Source organism: Equus asinus, chromosome 18 (genome assembly GCF_041296235.1).
Source record: "Equus asinus isolate D_3611 breed Donkey chromosome 18, EquAss-T2T_v2, whole genome shotgun sequence".
NCBI lineage: Eukaryota > Metazoa > Chordata > Mammalia > Perissodactyla > Equidae > Equus > Equus asinus.
Genome location: NC_091807.1, coordinates 37,100,554 through 37,122,097, shown reverse-complemented (window position 1 = coordinate 37,122,097; position 21,544 = coordinate 37,100,554).

Sequence of the window (21,544 nt, the reverse complement as noted above, 5' to 3'; positions counted from 1 at the left end):
CCACCAGAACCCATCCCTTGTACCAGCAACTGTCCGTGGTCACGTGTCACAAGACAAACATGGCAGATTAGCTCCATGGGCGAAAACCCTCCCACTTTAACTCAGGAAGTCTCCCAGGGATTGTTAATCAGAAGCAAAATGACCAGTGTTTATACTACTTGGTGGAAATTTTACCAAACCGTGGAGCAGACAGCAGCAAGCAACCCAAATGATGAGTTCATATTGACTGGGCATTTATGCTATGTACCTCAGGGCTAAACTTCATGGGATAAAGTGATTCCATGAACAGCTGGAAACAGTTATTCCCAGGCCCATTTTACAGATGCAAAACACAAGCAAAGGAGTCATGTCCTTGTCCAGAGTCTGGATTAAAATCTAGATCTGTTCATCCCATTGCCCCGTAAATGGGCGAGTAGCCCCTGAATAAGTTTGAGTGTAAATCTCTTCCACTAAATGCTAATTCCAAAACTTTGCCAACACCTTGGCGTTCCTGGGGGCCATGGGATGCTGTCAATGACGTGCAAAAAGTGGGCTCCAAAGTTCAGCCGAGAGAACGGTCCAAACCCGGTAGCTACTGAAGGCTGCAGAGCACCTTACTTAGAGCTAAGGATATATTTACAGCACAGCACTGTTAAAATCATCCACTTAGAAGGTATTTTTCTCAAGATTTCCCGTGGGCAATTCTGAAGGGCAAAGTAATTTTGAACCCAGAAGCACACAGTGTTTACTGTGCCACCTTGTAATGGAAATAATGTCAGCTTAACTGCTTGGGGCCTCTGAATTCAGAATCAAGCTGGGGGATGTGTGCAATAGACTGATCTCCTGAGGCCAGTGGTGCTTACGAAACACAAATGTTGCATACAGTGAATTCAACTTTTGATCATCATCAGCGAAACAATTCCCAATCAGTGTATTTTTTTCTCACCTCCATATTCAACCCAACAGGAAGCCTGGACATTTTTTGCCTCAAAAATAAATATATCCAGAACTTGCAGTTTCAGCTCCAAAATGTAGAGCTTGAAAGTCATTATCCCCATCCTTACAACAAGGAAAAGCTGAAAAAGCTGAAAATCGACGACTTTCTTTGGCCCCATCGGAGAACTGGCATTTAAGGGAAAACTGACACCCCAAAATCTGGAGAGCAAGATATAGTCACTAAGATCTACTTACCTGGAACAGAGGTCGCTGGAGCCGTCCACTGGTAGGAACACTTGAACGGTCATTTTGGTGAGTTGCCGGAGGCTGAGTGCGGACTAATATGAGGGTAAGAAACTCCTGGGAGTAGCAGTCTTGGGGGTCACCACAGTTTTGTGCATTTTACTTCCAGAAATGCCAGCAGGTTATCATAGGGAAGAGTCAAGAAAGATCCTCTTGTGTCTCTGGCAAGAGGAGAAGAGTTGCTATTTTGAAATACACCTGGGGCGTTCTCCATAACAAAGGCCTATCAGCAAGGGGAAGACTCTACTGGAACCTCATCCCAACACGTGGGAAAGGAAATTACCCCACCTCAGCCCCCTTTAGCTTTCTTATCTCATCTAAGAGATTTAAAAAGCTAAGAAACACTTGTGAAGATCACAGCCCAGCGACACAGTCTCACGAAAATACCAAGATTTAATCATGAGATTCCAGAATGCTTCCTCTTCCCACATTTTACCATCATCGTGTATTAACAGTGGTTTAGAGCTCAGAGGATTGCAAGATACAGACTCTACGTAAGAAAAAGTTCTTAGGGAAACACAAAGACAATAGGGAAGGACAAAAACAAGGACGCTGGGGGCATTCGAAGTCAGCACAGTTAATACAAAGTAACACCAAAAAAAAAAAAAAAGAGAGAGAGAGAGAGAAGAAAAGAAAGAAAAAAGAAATACTGTGGTATAAATCTATCAAAGTACAGGGTCTATATGTGGAAAACTACAAATCTCTAATGAAAAAATCAAAGATCTCAATAAAGAGAGTAACATTTCGTCTCCTGGATTGGAAAGTTTAATATTGTTACGATGTCAGTTATTCCCAACTTGATCTATAGACGATATTCATAGAATGAAAAAAGACACACAAAGGGAGAAAATACTTGCAAAAACACATATCTGCCAAAGCACTTGAATCTAAAATATACAAAGAACTCTTTAAACTCAACAATAAGGAAACAAACAGTCCAATTTAAAACTTGGGCCAAAGATCTGAACAGACGTCTCACCAAAGAAGATATACAGATAGGTGGCAAATGAGTATATGAAAAGATGCTTATTGTCATTTGTCATTGAGGAATAGCAAACAACAACGAGATGCAAGTGTACATTTATTAGAACGGACAAAATCCAGAGAACTAAAACTGACAACACCAATCACTAATGAGGATGCAGAACAAAAGGAACTCTCATTCTTTGCTAGTGGGAATGCAACGTGCCACAGCCCGTTTATGAGACAGTTTGGCAGTTTCTTACAAAGTTGAACGTAGTCTTGCCATGTAATTCAGCAGTCATACTTTGTGTATTGACCCAAGAGATTCAAAAACTCATGTCCACACAAAAACCTATATGCAATGTTTATAGTGGCTTTGTTCATGGTCACTAAAAACGGAAGTAACCAATGTCCTTCAATAGGTGAATGAATAAACAAAGTATTGTACATCTATATGATGGACTTTTATTTAGTGAGCTATCAAGACACTCAAAGACATGGGTGAATCTTAAATGTATATTTCTACGTGGAAGGAATCAGTCTAAAAAGTCTACATATTATGTAATTCTAGTCATATGACATTCTGAAAAAGACAAAACTGTAGAGATGGTAAAATGACCAGTGGTTGCCAGTGATGCGGGGTCGGTGAGCTGAGGAGTCAAAAGAAAGATTTCTTAGACTCTTAAGATCTGGCAGTAGTGCTCTTTTATTTAGAGAATAGTGTAGCATGGGGACAGGACCCATGGACAGTCAGAGCTTCTGCTGCCCCAAGTTGAGGGTTAGAGCTAAATTTAAGGCATAGGTATATGATTCATCTCTTTACAAGACAAAGGAAAGAACACGAAAAAAGTTAAAATGGTATCAGTGCAGGTGGGGTCTGGTCTTTGGGTGATCCCATGACTTTTAGACAAGAATCAAATCAGATTAAGTAAAGGTTAGAAAGGTTAGACGCCACCACCCTAAACCAGTTACATGAGATTGCCAGACAGCAACCAACTTAAGTTCTTGCCTTCCCCATTAAGAGTTTCTAGGGACAAGGTCATCTCTCCTCTTCTTCCTGGTACAGAGAGGGAGGCACGTTTTACAGGTAGAGATTTACCTTACAAATGTAAATGTGTCCCAACAAGGGCAAGTTCCATTCCCCAGAGCCTCCTTCCCTGTCCCAGCCCATCAAAAGCAATCAGCCCCAAACAATCCCGATGCCAAAGAGACATATCCTGGGGTGGCCAATTTCAGGTCCCTACAAGGTCATCCCCCTTCCTTCACAAACGCAAATGTCTCAAAAGGGCAAGCAAAATTCCAGTCCTCAGAGCCTGCTTCTCATCTGCAGTTTTAAAAGTAACCAGCCTAAAAATCTTCATCATAAACCGTTTTAAAATTAAGCCGCCTAAAAATCCTCATCACCAGGATTCAGAGGAAGAGAGGAGAGTTGAATAGATGAATCACAGAGATATTTTTAGGGCAGTGGAACTATTTTGCATGGTATTGTAATGTTGGCTATGTTACACTATCCATTGGTCAAAGCCTGTGGAACTTTATAGCATAAGGAGTGAATGATGATGTATGAAAATTGAAAAAAAATCATTTAGAAGCTTGGGAGATCTCAGGATGGAATGCAGAATGTAACACACAAATCTAACTGTATCACAAATATATGAAACATCTTCAAGGAAGGGAGTGTGGGAAAAGTTGCTGATCTAAGTACCTTGGAAATGATTGGAGTTTATAAAACTAAAGGCAAAAGAAATTGTACCCTACTTGATAAAGTTGTTTCCCCTGGGGGTAGATGTTAACAATTCTGAAACTACTATATGTGTATACTCGACCTGAAAAATTAGGTAAGACGATAGCAGATGGTGAGGGCCAGGTTTGTCACTGTTGATGTGGAAGATTATAGAGAAGCAAGGGGAGGAAGCGGTGTGGTTATTAGAGTATATATCAGTATAAAGTCTGTATATCTATATAGATATAGATGGTTACATATAGAAATGTATATAGATACATGTTTATGCAGGATTAGTGTAAGTACATATACTTCCTTGCTCCGTCAGCTGAGTGGGCTAAGAAACAATGAAACCCCTGTAGCAATGAGCACATCTAGTGCCCAGATCTTGGTTTCTAATACCATTCTCTAATAAAATAAAAGGGATCAGGGCTCCTTGGAGAAATAAATAATTTTATGACTGGGACAGGAAATATATAAAATGAGCCTGGGGCATCTTGTAGTTCCAAAAAGTAAGGAATACACACACACCCACACACGCACGTGGATATGTCAAAGGGGCACAGGCACCAAGTGAAAGAGTTCCCAATGGCCAAAGCTGGACCAATTTGAAAAACGAAACATTGTATTATAACTTAAAGTATAAAATGAATATCCTTGAGTCCATACAGATGTAAATATATAACAGGATAAATAAATAAATGGAGTTGTAGACGAATCTCTTGTGGAGACTTCCAAATAATTTACGTAGGTACCACTTCCACAAGGAGAGTGGAACATAACTCGGCACTCCTTAGGTGTGGGCTGTGCGTGGTGACTTTCTTCCACAGAGGACAGTATGGAAAGGGGAGAAAAAGAGGAACTTTATAGTGAAAAACCCTGAGAAACACACCTCAACCTGATGATCCAGGTCAACACCAACAGTGATAAGTGATGTTGATGGCATGTGTCCTTGATGAGATGCAGATGGCCCCTTACTCTGTGATCTTCCACAAGACCCACGACCCCGGTCTAATCATGAGAAAAACATCAGGCAAATCCCAACTGAGGAACATTCTAGGAAGACCTGCCCAGTACTCCTCAAAACTCTCAAGGTCATCCGAAACAAGGAAAGTCTGAGGAACTGTCACAGCCAGGAGAACCTAAAGAGGCATGACATCCAAACATAAAGTGGTACCCGGGATGGAATTTTAGAACAGAAAAAGGACTTTAGGTAAAAATTTTGGAAATCTGAATAACATATTGAGTTTATTTGATAATAATGTATCAGTATGGTTCATTAATTGTGACAGAGGTATCATACCGCTCTGAGAATTAAGGGGGGATCCAGGAGTGGGGTATATGGGGATGGGCTGTACTATTTTTGCAATTTTTCTGTAAATGTAAAACTCTTCCATACAATAAAGTTTATTAAAAAATGGTCCAGAATATGTCCAGTTCTCCTCACTTCCACGATTACTATCCGTATTCAAACTCTTAGACAGGGGCCTGCACCCCAGGATTCGTTCCCTGCTTCTCCTCCTGCCACACCCAAATCAATTTTCTATAACTCTCCAGGAGTTTTGATTTTTAGTGTAAGTAGATAGAAATCCTCTAAAACACAAATGTTCTAAGAATAAAGTCCAAACTTTCCTGAACCTCTGCATCCCCACTTGTCCTGGACTCCGACTGACTTTTTGAAATCATCCCACATCCCTTTCCCCTCTCTCCCGGAGCCCAGCCACAGCTTCCCTCTCTGACTTCCCACAATGGCCAGACCCGGGGCTGGAGAGGCTCCTTGTTCCCCAGGGCCCCAGGGGAATCTGATTTGCAGAACTTCTCTGAGATTCTGCTCAGATGTTACTATTCTGAGAGACCCTCCTGCCCACGCTGGCGTCACCACCACACCCACACCCGCATGCGTACACGAAGCCTGTCCCTTTCCAGCTTCCTATATGTCTTCATTTTTCTCAAGTGCTTGTACCTCCTGACATTTGTATGTATGTCCACAGACAAACACCACAAACATGCTCCCTCCACACGTGTGTGTGTTTGTAAAAATCTACCTTCTTTGCTAGTATACCCTCCCAGAATACAAAGCTCATTGAGTCAAGCATTTGGCCTTTGTAACCCGGGGAACACCTGTTCTGATATACGACTATCCTACCTTGCACAGGAAAGGTTATAGAAATAATTTCTTAGCATTCATTCAACAACAGTGTGTAGTATCACACATGTGTAGTGTTTATACTCTGCATTTGGATCCATTCCTACCACTTCTTATGTCTCTCTTTTGAGCCTTATAAGTAATATGAGGGTGATAGTCATGGGATTGTTGTGAATATTTGGTAAGATGTGGATTATCAGTAAATCTTAGTTTCTGCCTTTCAAAATGCTGTATTTGGCTGTTTGGCTCATCCTTGAGTTTTGGCATCATGTTTTTAAACATTTAACTTTGCATTGCTTTCCACTCAGCTTTGTTAGGTTTAGTCGTACCCATGGGGAGCTCCTCCAACTGGAGCCCTGTGTCTTGTTGTCTGTGAAGATATCTTTCCGCTTCTCCAGATTGCTATGTCGTCAGCGAGGTGAGGCTGCCAGGACTGCATTTGCCAAAATAACGGACAGAAGATGTGATACGTTAGATGCGTTAGATGGTCCCCCGTCTGAACTGAATGCATTCATTGCAAGTCTAGATCCTTTATATGAAACAATAGTTATCACAATATTTCCTTTAAACTGTAAAGACAATACATTTCAGAATTTGGAAAAATAGATAAAAATGTCCAATGTTCCCCCATTCCAGTCTGTACCCTGATGCACCTATGTAAAATAACACTAACACAAAATAGAAAGGAAACGTTTTTATTTAATTCGTGTGTTCTGACAGGCAGTCTCTGTTTATGCCGATGAAGATCAGGGAACAAAAACAACGAGCATCAGCATGCTCCTGGCTGTTTCCTCAAGGAAGGCAGAAATTGCAGGATTTTCCCAGTGTGGCTCCGTCCTGAGGAAAATTAGTCTCCTCAAGGATATCTGGAAAAGCCGAATCTTCTGATGTGCACGTGTATCTTGTAATATGTTCCACAATTTGGAATAATTCTTTCGCAGATCCATTTTTCCCCATAAAAATGCCCTTAGAGGATGCACTACCTGGATATTTAGGAAATGTTGCCCGGATGTGTGGTCTATGACAAGCAGGAAAAGATGCTTTTACCTGGAAAAAGGGGCCCTTGGGGCTCCAGCAGAGCTGGGGTGGAACAAGAGAAGGGCTCCCTCAGAAAACCAGTGAAGCGTCCTAAGAGGTCAGTTCCCGCCTCTTAGCACATGGAGGTCGTCCCCACTGCCGCAGTCCTGTCTCTGTCGTGTGCAACCGCCTGGCTGGCCAGACTGCACGTGTGCACTCTGGGACATGAAGGAGAAGGCTGGTTTTCTTGGCACAGCCTCTTCCTGACCTATTGTTGACTGCCCCCGCAGAAACATTCTGGTATCCAAAAGCCACACCAGGAACAAAGCAACATTAGGTCTTCAAATCACTCACACGTTAAAATGAAGAAAAGACAACTCCTTAGGAATCACCTGGAGACTCCGACCCTCCTCATGGGTCAACTTCCTCATGAGTCCCTTGGCTTCATTGTTATTTGCCACATCTGACAATCGTTTTCTTCAATCTCTTACTCTTGGCGTTTTCTCTAATAAAGATGGTAGACAGCACGTCGCACAGGTTTGTGTTTTACAGCCCGCTTTTCCACACTCTGTCTCGTTTCGTCCTCACAATGTCATTTTGCGGGTGAGGAAGTGGAGACCTTGAGGGGTTTAGCTGCTCGCAAGTGGTCGTCCTGTGACTCCAGAGCCAGCGAGCCTTGTTTGTTTGGTGCCCTCACTGGCTTTCTTCAGAGCTGCAGAGGAGTCCTCTGTCCCGTACCCTGCCCAGCCCTTCGGAGGTGGGGAACTTTGCAACCTTGTCTCCGCCACAGTATCGGTCAACTAGGAACCCCTCTAGTCTGGAGATGCTGCTTCTGGCGTCAGGATGTCTCCTAGGGAGGCCCGCTCCCCTGGGTGTCACTGTTCTCAGCCTCTATTGTGATCACCTTAACATTCTACAGGGTAGAGGGAAATAAAGACATTTAAGGGGAAGCTGTCAAGGTAGGGGTATAGCTTTTTTCTTTTCATTCTAATGGATGTGTGTATGTGTGTTGTGTGTGTGCATGTGTGTGGTATGCGCATGTATGTGGTGTCTGTGTGTGTGGTGTGTCCGGTTTGTGTGTGTGTGGTAGACTTTCCCTCCTGAAGGTGAGGGCAGGATGCTTCAAGAGAACAGCTCGTAGATATTGGGAAACCGAGCAGAGCACAGTGAGAGTCCTAGCACTTTATTCTGTGTCTCCTTCCCCAAGGAAAGAATACACAGGGTATCTTTTCATCTTGCTCCAGAACTCAGGATGACGGTTCAGATCATCTCTTAATCACAGATGGGAAAGCTTTTCTACAAAGAAACATTGATACATACAAATTCAATTAAGGATCACATAAATGAAAAAGCAACATCATCTCTTACTATTACAAAAATACGTTAAATGTTCTACTAATCTTTTAAAAGTTTGAAATAAAATACGCTAATACTACTTAAAAGCAGCAAAGTAAAAAAGTTAATTTTCTGGATTATTAAATTTAGAGGATATGAAATTCTGAATGGAGATCTGAAGAAAGAGAAGAAGATAGAGAAACTCAACCTTCAAGTTTGCATGAGCTCTGAGACATCTAACTAATTCACCAGTAGTGGACTTGATTTGGGGAAAAAAAATACAATGAGAAAGATTAGGGGGAAAAAAATCTCAGGAAGACCAGCAAGTACTACTGAGAGTACTTTAAGCCTGTGATTTGAGTTCTGGAAATCTATTCTTACCAATGTGAGTCCTAGAAGAACACCCCAAAATGGTGCTCTAGAAAATGGAAATGTCACTCACATATCCATCTAGGGAAACAAAATTTTGAGTTTAAGGAAATTTCTAATATTTATATTTTTCTATTTGTATAGTTAAATTCCCAAATATTGAAATTCACGTTGCAACTGTGGAGATTAATGAAACTCCCCAACCGTGCATTTTGCTTAGAGCTTGCCTGAGATGCTGCAGAGAATTGCGCTAAGGGCTGTCACTAAATATTCTACAAATTTATTCCATTCTGGTGGGTGTGCAGTGGTGTGTTTCATCATTTTCTTAATTTGTATTTCTCTGATGAGCGGTGGTATTAGGCACCTTCAGTACACTCAAGAGCCAGTTGGATATTCGTTTTGGAGAAGTGTCTGTTCAATTCTTTTGCCCATGAAAAAAGGGGTTGTCTGTCTTTTTTCTTGTCTTATTGATTTTTAGAGTTCCTTTAAATATTCTGGATACAAGCCACTTGTCAGAGACAGGTACTGTAAACATTTTCTCCCAGTCTGAGTTTGCCCTTTCACCCTCTTGGTGGTGTCTTTTGATTGACACAACTTAATTTTTATTAGTCCAAAGGTCAATTTTCTTCCTCATAGGTAGTGCTTTTTGAGTGATGTTTAATTTTTGGTTGCTTACCCCAAGCTCATGAAGACATCCTCGTGTCCTGTTTTACAGACATTTAATAGTTTTGCTTTTTCCACTTAGCTGTTTCATCCATTTCAGATTAATTTGTATATTAGGTGGCTATAGGAGGTATGTTAAGGATTATTATTTTTATTTGCATGTGGCTATCTAATAATTGTATAGTTATTTCTTGAGAGGAATGTTCTTTCTCCATTGAATTGCTCTTGGACTTTTTCCAAAAATCAGTTGTTCACAAATGCGTTGGTCTATTTCCGGACTGTGTTCTGTTTAATTGCTCAACACGTCTATTCTTGAGTTGATATGTTGTATTATTTACTGTAGTTTTATAACAAGGCTTAAAATCTTGCAGTATAAATCTTCTAACTTTGCTCTTCTTTCTCATGATTTTCTTGAATATTCCAGGTTCTTTGAATTTCCATATATATTTTAAATTCAACTTGTTAATTTTTCCAAAAATATCTGCTGGAGTTTTGATTGGAATTTTATTGAAGTTATAGAAAATCTGGGAAGTCTTAACAATATTGAATATTCCAGTAGAAATACATATTTCATTTTAAAAATTCATTTGTAGTGCCCAGTTTTCAGTGGAGAGTTCTTGCATATCTTTTGTTACATTTATTCTCAAATATTTCGTATTTTCTAAGACTATTTGAAATGATGTTTAAATGTTTTATGTTCTAATTCTTTGTTGACAGCATATAAACAAAGATTTGATATTTGTATATTTACCATTCATTCAGCAAACTTGCTAAATTCACTTTTTAATGCTATTATTTCATCTGTAGATTCATTTTGATTTTTTTACATACAGTGACGTCATCTGTGAATAATGACAGTTTATTTAATTTCTTCTAACAAATGAATCTCTTGCTTCTTTTTCTTGCTCTGTTGCAGTGTCTAGAAGCCCTAGTAAATGCTGAACAGAATGATAGTGGAATCCTTGCCTTTTTCTTAAATTCTAGGGAAAGATTTTAATATTTCATCTTTAAGTATTATATTAGCTACAGGTTTTTTTTTTTTGTAAACAGTTTTGTCAGACTAAAAACATTTCCTTCCATTCCTAGTTTTCTGATTTTTTTTTTTGATATCATGAATGGGTGTTGGGTTTTATCAATGCTTTTTCTGCATCTACTGAAATAAACATATCATTTGTCCCCTTTATTCTATTAATGTGGTGTATTAAATTGATTGATTTTTCAAATGTTAAACCATCCTTTTATTCCCAGAATAAACCTCCTAGGGTCATGTTGTATTGGTCTTATATAAAAAACTGGGTTCAATTTGGTAATTTTAAAAAAGACTTTTGGGCAAGAGATGTTGGCCTATAATTTTTATTTCTTGAAATGACCATGTCAAATTTTGTTATTAAGATTATAAAATGATTTGAGAAGTGTTTCCTGATCTTCTATTATCTGAAACTACTTGTAAAAATTGCTATTATTTATTCCTTAAATGCCTTGAAGAATTCGCCAGTGAAACTATCTTGGCTGGAACTTTTGGTGGAAACAATTTAATGAGATCAACTTCTTTAGAAAATACAAGATTCTTCAGGTTTTTTTCCCTTCTTCTTTTGTCAGTTTTAGTAATGTGTGTTTTTAAAATCTTGTTCATTTAATTTTTTCAAATAATTAGCATAAAATTATTAATACTTTATTATCCTTTTAATGTCTATAGGATTTGTAGTAATGTTCTTTTTAAAATGTTCAATTGGTAATCTTTGACTTTTTCATTCTTCTTGAATGGTCTTATAGGTGATTTTACAATATTATTAGTCTTTGCAAAGTATCTGGCTTTGACTTTGTTGATTTTCTCTGTTAAAGTGTTTGCTTTCTATTAAATTGATTTCTGCTCTGAATTTTACTATTTCCCTCTTTCGACTTTTGTTGGGTATAGTTAGCTTTTCTTTTTGTAGCTTATTCAGATGAACTCTTAGATAATTAATTATAAACCTTTCTTCTTTTTAATCACGTTTATTCAAAGCTATAAATTTTATCCTAAGTGCTTCTTTAGTTTCATTCTACGTGATTGGAAATGTTAAATCATTATTATTCACTTCAAAATATTTTCTAATTTCCACTGTGATTCCTCATTTGACTCCGGGTTATTTAGAAGTGTGTTCTTTAATTTCCAAGGGCTTAAGAATATTTTGGTCATCTTTCTGTTGTTGATGTCTGGTCTAATTCCACTGATGTAGGACTTAATCTGTAAGCTTGCAATTCTCTGAAATTTACTGAGATCTACTATGTGGCCCATCCTATTGTCTATTTTGATAAATATTCCATGTGAACTTGAAAACATATGTATTTGGTATGTCAGGATTAGTTTTCTATATATGCTAATTAGATCAGTTTAGTTAATCATATTGTTTAATTCTTCTATAGCTTTTCTAATTATTTTTTTGGCAGGGAAGAATTTACCCTGCGCTAACATCTGTTGTCAATCTTCCTCTTTTTTTCCCCCTCCCCAAAGCCCCAGTTCGTGGTTGTATGTGCTAGTTGTAAGTCATTCTAGTTCTTTTATGTGAACCGCTGCCATAGCATGGCAACTGACAGACGAGTGGTGTGGTTCCGCGACTGGGAAGTGAGCCTGGGCTGCTGAAACAGTGACCACAGAACTTTAACCACGAGGCAATCAGGCCTGCCTCTCTAATTTTTTATTCTGCTTGTTCTATATTCCGTTACCAATCTGAATAGGCCTACATCTATTAAAGAAATGGAATCAGACATTGCTAAAGGGAATGCAAAATTGTACGGCCTCTTCAGAAGATGATTTGGCAGTTTCTTCCAAAGCTGCACGTTGTCTCACTATATGATCCAGCACTTGTTCTCCCAAGTATTGACCCTATCCAACTGGTTTGAAAACTTGCAGCCACATAAAACCACACGTGAATGGTTATACTAACTTTATAGTTGCCAAAAGTTGCAAGCATCAGCTGAATATTAGACGGGGGAGGTATTTATCCCACTTGGTGTTCCCTGACCTTCCTGGATCTGTGATTTAGTGTCTGGTATTCACTTTGGAAACTTCTTGGCCATTATAATTTCAAATGTTTCTTCTGTAGAGTTCTCTGTTTCTTCTTCTGGTATACCAATTGCACGTATGTTACATCATTGAAATTGTCTCACAGTTTTGAGATGCTCTGCTTTTGTTTTTTGTCGCTTTTTAACTCTTTTTTTCTCTCTGTATTTCAGTTTGGGAAGTTTTTATTGACTTATCTTCAAGTTCACTGATCCCATGACTATGTCATGTTGACTGATGAGCCTGTGAATACAGCCTTAAGTTCTCTTACGGTATCTTTTATTTCTAACATTCTTCCTTTTATTCTTTCTTAGCATTTCCAACTCTCTGCTTACATTACTCATCTGTTTTTGCATGTTGTCTACATTTTCTCTTAGTTATCTTAGTTATTTTAAATTCCTGGCCTGATAATTCCAACATCTGTGTCATATATGAGTTCTTATGCTCCCTTTGTCTTTGCAGATTCTTGACTTTTTTTGGCATGCCTCGTAATGTTTTTTGGAAGCTGGATGTGATGTATCAGGTAATAGGAACTAAAGTAAATAGCGCTACAATGCTAGGCTTTGTATTCTGGCTAGGAGTTAGGCTGTGTTTAATATTTGCTGTTGCTACAGGTGCCAGAGGCTTCCTATTCTTTTAGCGTCATTGTTTTTCCTCCCCGTTGACTCTGGGCTTCCTTATGTAAAGTCTGCATCGTGCAGCTCTTTCAGCTGTAATCCATTGTATTCTATATCGGAGGGAGCCCTGTTGGTGTGGTGGTAACATGTGGGAGATGGGAAGCATTTTATAATCCCATGATTAAATCTCAGTGTTTTTGTGGCTCTGTGTCTCTGGGCTGTGAGCTTCCCAAGTGTTTCTCCAGTAACTTAACTTTTTCTTTTTACCCTTGCTTCCTACTCTCTTCCTTGGCTGCAGCATTTCCAATCTATTTTCTTAAAGCCTTGACCTCTGATGACTATTTTTCCCCCTTAGGTGAGACAGGAAAGCTACATTGGGCTTGACTGGGAGGAGTGCCCTTCCCACAGTTGGGATAAGGTTCTGGCAAATTCTTTTCCAGTGCTGAGCAGTCCTCTGCTGTAAAAAAACTCCTGCTGTATTTCACAATGATTGCCTTTCCCCTGCCAGAGCTGGGGACACTGTTCTCAAATCTTCACAGTGAGAAGGTGGAGTGGTTCTTAGAAGTAAAGCCCACAAATGTTTGGGGGTCCCCCCTGAAACTATGGTCCCTAGAAGTTTCTCACTCTTGTGGTAGCCTATACTCCAACATTCAGCAATTCATCAAAATTGCCATTTAAGCATTCTTACCACTTTATGGCTCCAGTGCCTTCTGCTCCAGATAAGCAGATGTTGGCTATGATTTCTGTATTTGTCTGTCTCTCCAGATTTGGGGATGGTGATTTATCCCATGACCTTAATTTTCTGATGATTTCAAGGAAAGTCATTGAATTTAAGTTTGTCCAGATTTTTCTTGTTTTAAGTATAAGACAATAACTTCTAAGCTCTTTACATGTCAGAACTAAAATTGATTATTGGTCCCATTGACTGTCTAATGATGTTTTTATTATATCCCAGGCTTTGCATATAAATAAATCATAGGCATTCTAGATAATACCTTCCATCAGTACTGGTTCCCTTTTCCTTTTTGGGCATATAGGATGAGATGCTAATCACTTCAACCCAATTAAGATTATCTTGGATGGGGCTGGATTGCAATTTTAGCAAGATTTGTTTTGTATCTGGTAAGTTCCTTTTTCTTGGGTGTGGTACTCCTAGGTGTTTGCTTTATCTCCTCATCCTAGAATGTTCTCAGTTTTCTCAGCTCTGAATGTTTTGTCCTCCAGAGTTTTTGAATTTCGGTCTCCGCTTACACAAGTTCAAATATAGCTGATGTCTTGAGAGAGAGAGACTGGCTTTGTGTTGGTCGTAGAGCTTCTCTTTCTAATGAGATTAGTCTCTTAAGCCCTAGATTATTGGGTAAAATTTCAATCTGCATTTGTGTCTAGGTTCCCCATTCCCAGCACTGCAGCAGAGGTTGGCAAACATCTCCTGGGGAAGACATGCTTGTTTGGGGGCTATGCAAGTTTTCAATCCATCATTCCAGCCACAAGTGTCTGCCCACAGCCTACTAGTAACATCCCTGAATTTGGGTCAAGCTTAATCTTCAACTCATGTTCAGAATTGGCAAATATGCCAAAAGACGAAAATAGTCAGCAATCGCCATCTCACCCAGGAGCAACTCTTGTATCTTTGAGCCTTTAGTTCTTGTAGTCTTCATCACCTCTATGGCTCTCCAATCCTCTAAAAAATTGAGTTGTGTAATTTATCTTGCTTTTTTTTAAAAAAAATGCTGCAGTGGTAGTATAGATCTGCCATGTCCTTCTATATATACCTGGAATCAGAAGACACAGACCCTTATTTTCCAATAGGAAAAATCAGAATTTTTTTATTTTGGCACTTGCCTAGGGGTACCACTCTAGGAGTAGATAACAACAAAGCTGTGTGATCCCATCTATTGGCTCTCTAATTAGCTGAGGATACGTAATCATCCCCACATATTTAGTGCTGGACTGTCAAGAAGAGTAGGAATCCAATATTTGTGTTTCAAACTTCTTTGAAAAGTGTAATAAACATACACACATCTATGGTTCTTATGGGCATTTAAGGCAACACAGTCAAGGAGAATTCAGCATCCACAAAGAGAGCATAAAGTACAAGAGAAAAAATTGCACAATATTACACGAAACAGAAGAAAACTGGAATATCCTGTGGGGCACTTTAATTAGAGCCCAGAAAATTGCAATTTCTTTAGAAACAACACAAAGAACAGGAAACATCCAGTGTAGATTCACAAAGGACTAATTAGCGGTATACCAAAAAAATCATACTGGAAATGGTAAACATGGGAGAGAAACTCAGAAACAAAAGGAAAAAAGAAGAGTTAACTTCAAAAAAAAGTCTCAAAATGTTTCAACATTATATAATGCCAATTAGATCAGCTCCAGGAAAACCAGAAAACGACCACATTAATTTCTCAATGTCGCTGGCAAGGATGTGAGTTGTCAAGGACCTCAGAAAACTGAAACAAATAGTCTGTATGACTTAAAGTTGGTTGGAGTGCAAGATAGATGGCGGAAGGGGTTAGTTATGGTGAGACTCCAACTGCAAACAGATTTTTGATTATTTTTCGGGGGTTCCCTAGGGTTTAAACGTCTGCCTGTTCAAAATGTGGAGGTATATTACACACCTGTATTTGTGGGGGGGGGGGGGTGTGTATAGATACGAAGAGGTCCCATGGGACAGGGCATCTGAAATCAATAACATCCTGGAAGATTCAAGGCATATTGGGTTGCTGTGCTGGGGCAGTCAGGAGAACATGGATTCTGGAGTCAGACTTGGATTCAGATCCTGAATCATTCACCTTTCTGAGTTTCAGTCTCCTCATCTGTAGAGTGGAGATGGCATCCACATCACAGGGTATTTGTGGCAATTAAGTGATACCCAATTAATGCCAAGCACAATGCTGGGTAACGGATGGGCGTTCCATAAATGATGGCTCTTATAACTACACAGTGCAAGCGGAATAAGAATTGTCAGGTGGATATGGGCAGGGGCATGGCTTGAGGATGATGTTTCAAGTTGAAAGGGAGAGGGGTGGTGGTGGCATGTGAATTCAGTGAAGTCACTAAGAGTAGAGGCACAGGGAGCACAGCTGGAGGGTGAAGGAGTCTGGTGCTAGTATTACAAGAAAATATGCCTTCTAAGAAGACAAGAAAGAAAGATGATGAAAAATGCAGGATGCAGGCTGATCGGCCCCCAGAGGCAATTCCCTGACATTGGCTTCTTCTAGATTCTTCTGAGCTGTGGTTTAGTTGTGACCCTGTCAGCGCAACAATCACAATGCAGTCACAATAAATTCAGCAATCCAGCATCTCCACTATTGCATCTCATAAAGATAGTAGGGTGTTGAAGAAATATAAGGATTCAGGTGTAATCTAATTCTGCTCACAGTAAAATCACCATATGACCCTTGTCAAGCCAGTTGACTGTGTCATTCCCACTATCCTCATTTGTAAGATGAGGAGGTTGAGATCTTTGAAGACTTTTACAGAGCTAAAGATCCATGATTTCTAAGTTGAAGAAACACCTGATAATTTTGTTGTTGTTGTTGCTGAGGAAGATTGGCCCTGAGCTAACGTCTGTGCCTATATTCCTCTATTTTATATGTGGCATGCCTGCCATAGCATAGGTGCATAGGTCCACACTTGGGATCCAAACCTGAGAACCCTAGCCCCTGAAGCCGAGTGTGCAAACTTGATTACTACGCCACTGGGCTGCCCACCGATAATTTTTTTGAAGGACCAAAGTGAGAAAACAAGCATAACATGCAATGAGAGGCAAAACAAATGATAAATGACTACAGTGAGAATAAGAAGAAAACAATGCAGGGGTCATAGTGGACTACAAGCCAAACACACATCTTCATTTGTGACCCTGCTGAGGAACAGAGGGTAATTGGGGACGTGTTAGGGGGAGAAGGAGCAATTCTACCTTGTGCAAGCTGGTCAAATAACCTTCTTATGGGGGTTGGAGGTCAAGGAGGAAAAGGAGCTGACTCAGAACCCAGTGCTTCCAGGTAATGAGAAACAGCGGCTACTTCCTCCTTGACAAAGGGTTCACTGCGCAGTGAGGTTTAGAGCGTGATTCACTTTTGCTTCTTTGTCTGGGAGGACTTTTTCTCCCTCTGTTTTTAACCTTTGGCCCAGGCAGGATTGGGCGTGCTGAGTAAGTGGCCTCTTAATTAAATTTACCTGATGAAGAAAATGCTTTGTGCTTAGTCAAACAGTGGATAAGGACAGGGTCTTTGAGCATGCCAGTGAGACCGAATAAATCTACTTCTCTTGAGGTCAGAATAGAATTCCAAGGAAAATCCAAAAGAAATTGGGCAGAGTGGATGAGGGATGGACCAACCAGATTTCCAGGGGCAGAAGGTTCTGTGGGTGACCCCTCATTAAAACAGATGTTGGCTATGCACGAGAGTCAAGATAAGGGTTTTTGATCCTGCTCTGGGATGGGAAAAGTGGAGAGTCAGTGTGACCTCAGGTTTCTGGCCAGGAAACAGCACACCAAAAGTTTAAAGCGTTTCAATGTTTTAAAAGACGTTTTAAAAGACATTTCAGTGTTTAAATCCAAGGTTTCCACAGTGGTTGGACTTTCTCCCCCTTGCCCCCAACCCCATTCTGTTCAGTCAGTAGGTCAAAGTGATGGATGAGATGCGATCCTATCCTCTGTGGCCTGGAGACCTACTGCAGTGTGATCTGCTGTGTGGAAAGGGGAAAAACCATCCTGCACTTCACTTTTTTCTCCTTAGCTTTTCCCTTCAATGGAGAATACTCAGAGTTGTTGCAAAGTGATGGTAACCACGTCCCTTGTGAACAGTTTCAGGGAAGCTGTGCAGGAGGGAATTACCACGATTCTCTTTTATCTTATGCCCTCCTGTGGTGGACAGATCCTAACATGATCCCCAATGATCTCTACCTCTTGTTGCTCATGCCTTTGTGCAATCCCCTTCCATTGAGTTTGGGTGGGAATCTATGACTTGCTTCTAATCAATAGAGAATGGCAAAGATGGAGAGATGTCTCTCCTGCAATTGCATTATGGTATCTGCAATCTTACTAGCAGAGTATGGTTCTTGCTCTCCTGTAGGCCTTGAAGAAGCAATATGCCATGTTGTGGACTGCCTATGGAGAGGGCCATGTGGCAGGGAACTGTGGGCACCTGTAAGACCTGTGGACAGCCTCTGGCCAACAGCCATCAAGGAATTCTGCCAACCATCTAAGTGAGCTTGGAAGTGAATTCCCCCCCCCCACCCAGTCCAGCTTCCAGATGAGAATACAGCCCCTTTGACACATTGTGAGACCCTGAGCAGAGGATTCAGGTAAGCTGTGCTTGAAAATCCTGAGCCACAGAAACTCAGATAATAAGTAGGTGTTCTTATAAGCCTCTAAGGTTGTGGTAAGTTACTATGCAAAATAGAAGATGCATACACCTCCTCAGACCATAGTCTTCTTGGGGTTTGACGCCATTGTGTCGAGAGTCCTTGAGACCATGGGTGATGGTGCCCAGCTCTCACATCTTGTAGGCTGCCTACAGTGGCAGGTATGAGTGGCCATTGATGATGGTATGACCTTCTTCTGAAACTTATCTTTAATCTTGCTGCACAGCCACAGTGGCAGATATACTATACAAAGCTTACTTAAGGCAGTGCTTCCCTTTGGCATGGATTCACTCATTTTACATCCTCCTGTTGTGTCAGACCCTGGCTTAGGCACTTCAGCAGAAATATTCATGGCGAAGACAAGGAACTGCTGACAAAAATTTAGAATCCAATGTAGCAGAGTATTTAGATAAATAACCTCTATTTAAGGCACGTCTGTGATCCAGGCAATGAGACAGTCCTAAGGAAAATACAAACCATGTAGAAGTGCTTTTGTATTCACTCCTCTCTGAGCATCTTCTTCCCCATTTTGGCCCCACTTTCTAGGCTTCCTGCTCTCCCAGACTTTCAAGTCCTCATTCGAGCTGACTTCCCTGCCCATGACCTGATGTTCTAGAACAGAGACCACACAAAGGCATCCTTTCCCATACCAGAGTTGGCTGATTTTTATGGCATTCTCAAATGCTGTTGATGGGGCTCAGGGCAGGCCGCCCCAAGATGCACCACCCTGGTATGAGGATTATTTTGAGCTGAAGGCAATAAAGGCTCAGACTCAGGAAGAACATTAAACCTTCCCCCCCAACTGCCTAAAAGAAATTTAAAATAAAGGCCTATCTCCAGGACACACCATCACCACAGATAACTCTGGGTATCTGGTAGACCAGGCGGATGCTTGTTAAGCCCACTCTTATCAAAGTTCTCTTTACCAAACATTTGCTTTTCCATTTCCATGTGGGTTGCCTTCCTTCCCTTTGAAGCCCCAAATCACTACCCTAACGTCCTCCTTGTCTGTAGCTGGAGATACCTAAACAGGCAGCCTTGGCCAGTTGGCTCAGTGATTCCATTTCTCCTGAGTTTCTCCCATGTACACATGCTATTAAACTTTGTTTGATTTTCCCCTGCTAACCTGCCTTTTTAATTATTGGCCCAGCCATAAGAACTTTAAGGAAAAGGGGGGTGGGATTCTCCCACTTCCCCAACACTGTGCATTCTGTTTTCTAAATATTTCAATACTCAGTGGTGCCCATTCTTTGCAAAATAATGTATTAAGTGAACCTCGTCTCTGGCCCCCCTGGTCTTTGATTTCTGTATCCTCTTCCTCATGCATTAGAATCCCTTTTTCCCTTCCAGAATCTGATGCCTTCCCCTTTATCAAATGCTGATCTCAAAAAAAGCATCTGCTATGTTGGCCATCTCCTCTGACGTTCTGTTTCAAGTGGCCCCGTATAACTGTGAACCTCTCTCAGGGACATTTGCAGATTAAGCTTTATCATTGTGAGTAAAATGTTGGTTACCATTTAAATGGGTTACCATATAGGAGCATCTAGAAAGACCTCTTCAGACGAGTAGGAAATAATCTGATTTGCCTGTGCAAAAGACCAGCTCCTCCAATCTCACCCATGACTACTACTACGTGAAATTCATAGACATGTGGTGTCACACGTGTATGTAAAACAGTGGTTCTCAACTGGAGCGATTTTGCCCCTACTAGCCATGTGGCAATGTCTAGAGATATTTTTGGTTGTCACAACTGAGGGGTGGGGTATTTCTATTTGCATCTGATTCCTAGAGTCCAGGGTTGCTGCCAACCTCCTACAAGGCACAGGACACTCCCCGTACTAAGGAATTGTCCAGGCCAAATTGTTAGTAGTGCTGGGGTTGAGAACCCCTGATTTTGACAGTCTCAAATTCACCCCCATTTATTTGACAAAGAAAACAGCAATTACAAAAATAGATGATGTGAGAATTCCCTCCACTTGCCCCATTCTTTCCCTCCCCTTGACTGGCCACAAGTGAAGCTCAAAGAGAAATAAAGTAGGCTATATTTTTTCCCTTTGAATTGCTGTTAGGTGTTAGTATTCATCTTTGTTAACTTTATCCTGAATGTGTACATGAGGTGTTCTGGATTAGAGACAGGTCATTATTCACTTAGAAAACAAATAATGACTTCATGGTTTCTCATGGCCTGATTCTTACCTCTGGGCTGATGTGATGAGAACCAGGCCAAACTTCCTACACATACAAATTTCAGAGTCTGCAGCTAAGAGAAGAAGGAGTATTCTCTCCTCCTCTACAGGAGAAAGAGGCAGCTGCCACCCCTCCCCACCCAGAAGGAGGGAGCAACACATTTGCTCCTTGGAGACAGAAGGAAACGACCTTGGGTTCTCATTCTAACCTTCTGGAATGTAAATACATCCCTTCAAAGGCCAGGGGAGCCCAGGTGTCCAGCTTTTATGACCTACACTTCCAAGTTCTGAGACCTCATTTCCCCTTGAAACACAAACATACGTCCAGAGTTAGTGAAGCCCTTGGGGGTTCTCTCAGTCTCTCTACAGATGTAGGTTCACTTCCCAAGCCTCTCGTTGAGCCCAGGAGCCCCAGTTTGCGACAAATTCATTCAGAAAGCCCCACCACTGCAGAAACACACAAATAGTTTCTCTACACTCAACCATTTCCAGGGGCTATGGGGATTTAGGTTGATTTAGGGATCTTGACTACCTGCTCTTTTCCTTCTGTGACCACCCCATATAAGGTAGGTTCTCCTGTCACATAAAAGAAGACTAGCAGTGCCACTTAAACAGACAGCATTTCTGAGTCACGTCCCATTAGGATTCTTCCCATAAATCTGATCAGAAAATTGTACTGAGTTAGGCAGAGCTATTGATTAAGATGTGCCTCCCACCACTCTCTGGATGGTGTATTTACAGTTTAGAAGGAGCCTTGTGGAGTAAGCAGCCCCATGTAAAAGATTACGTCAGGGTAGGAATTTGGCCGTGAGGCTAACAGGTGTTGGGAACACTTCTAAGTTCCCCTGAAATCTGTCTTGAGGGAGTTGTCAACTGCACCTGAGTGAC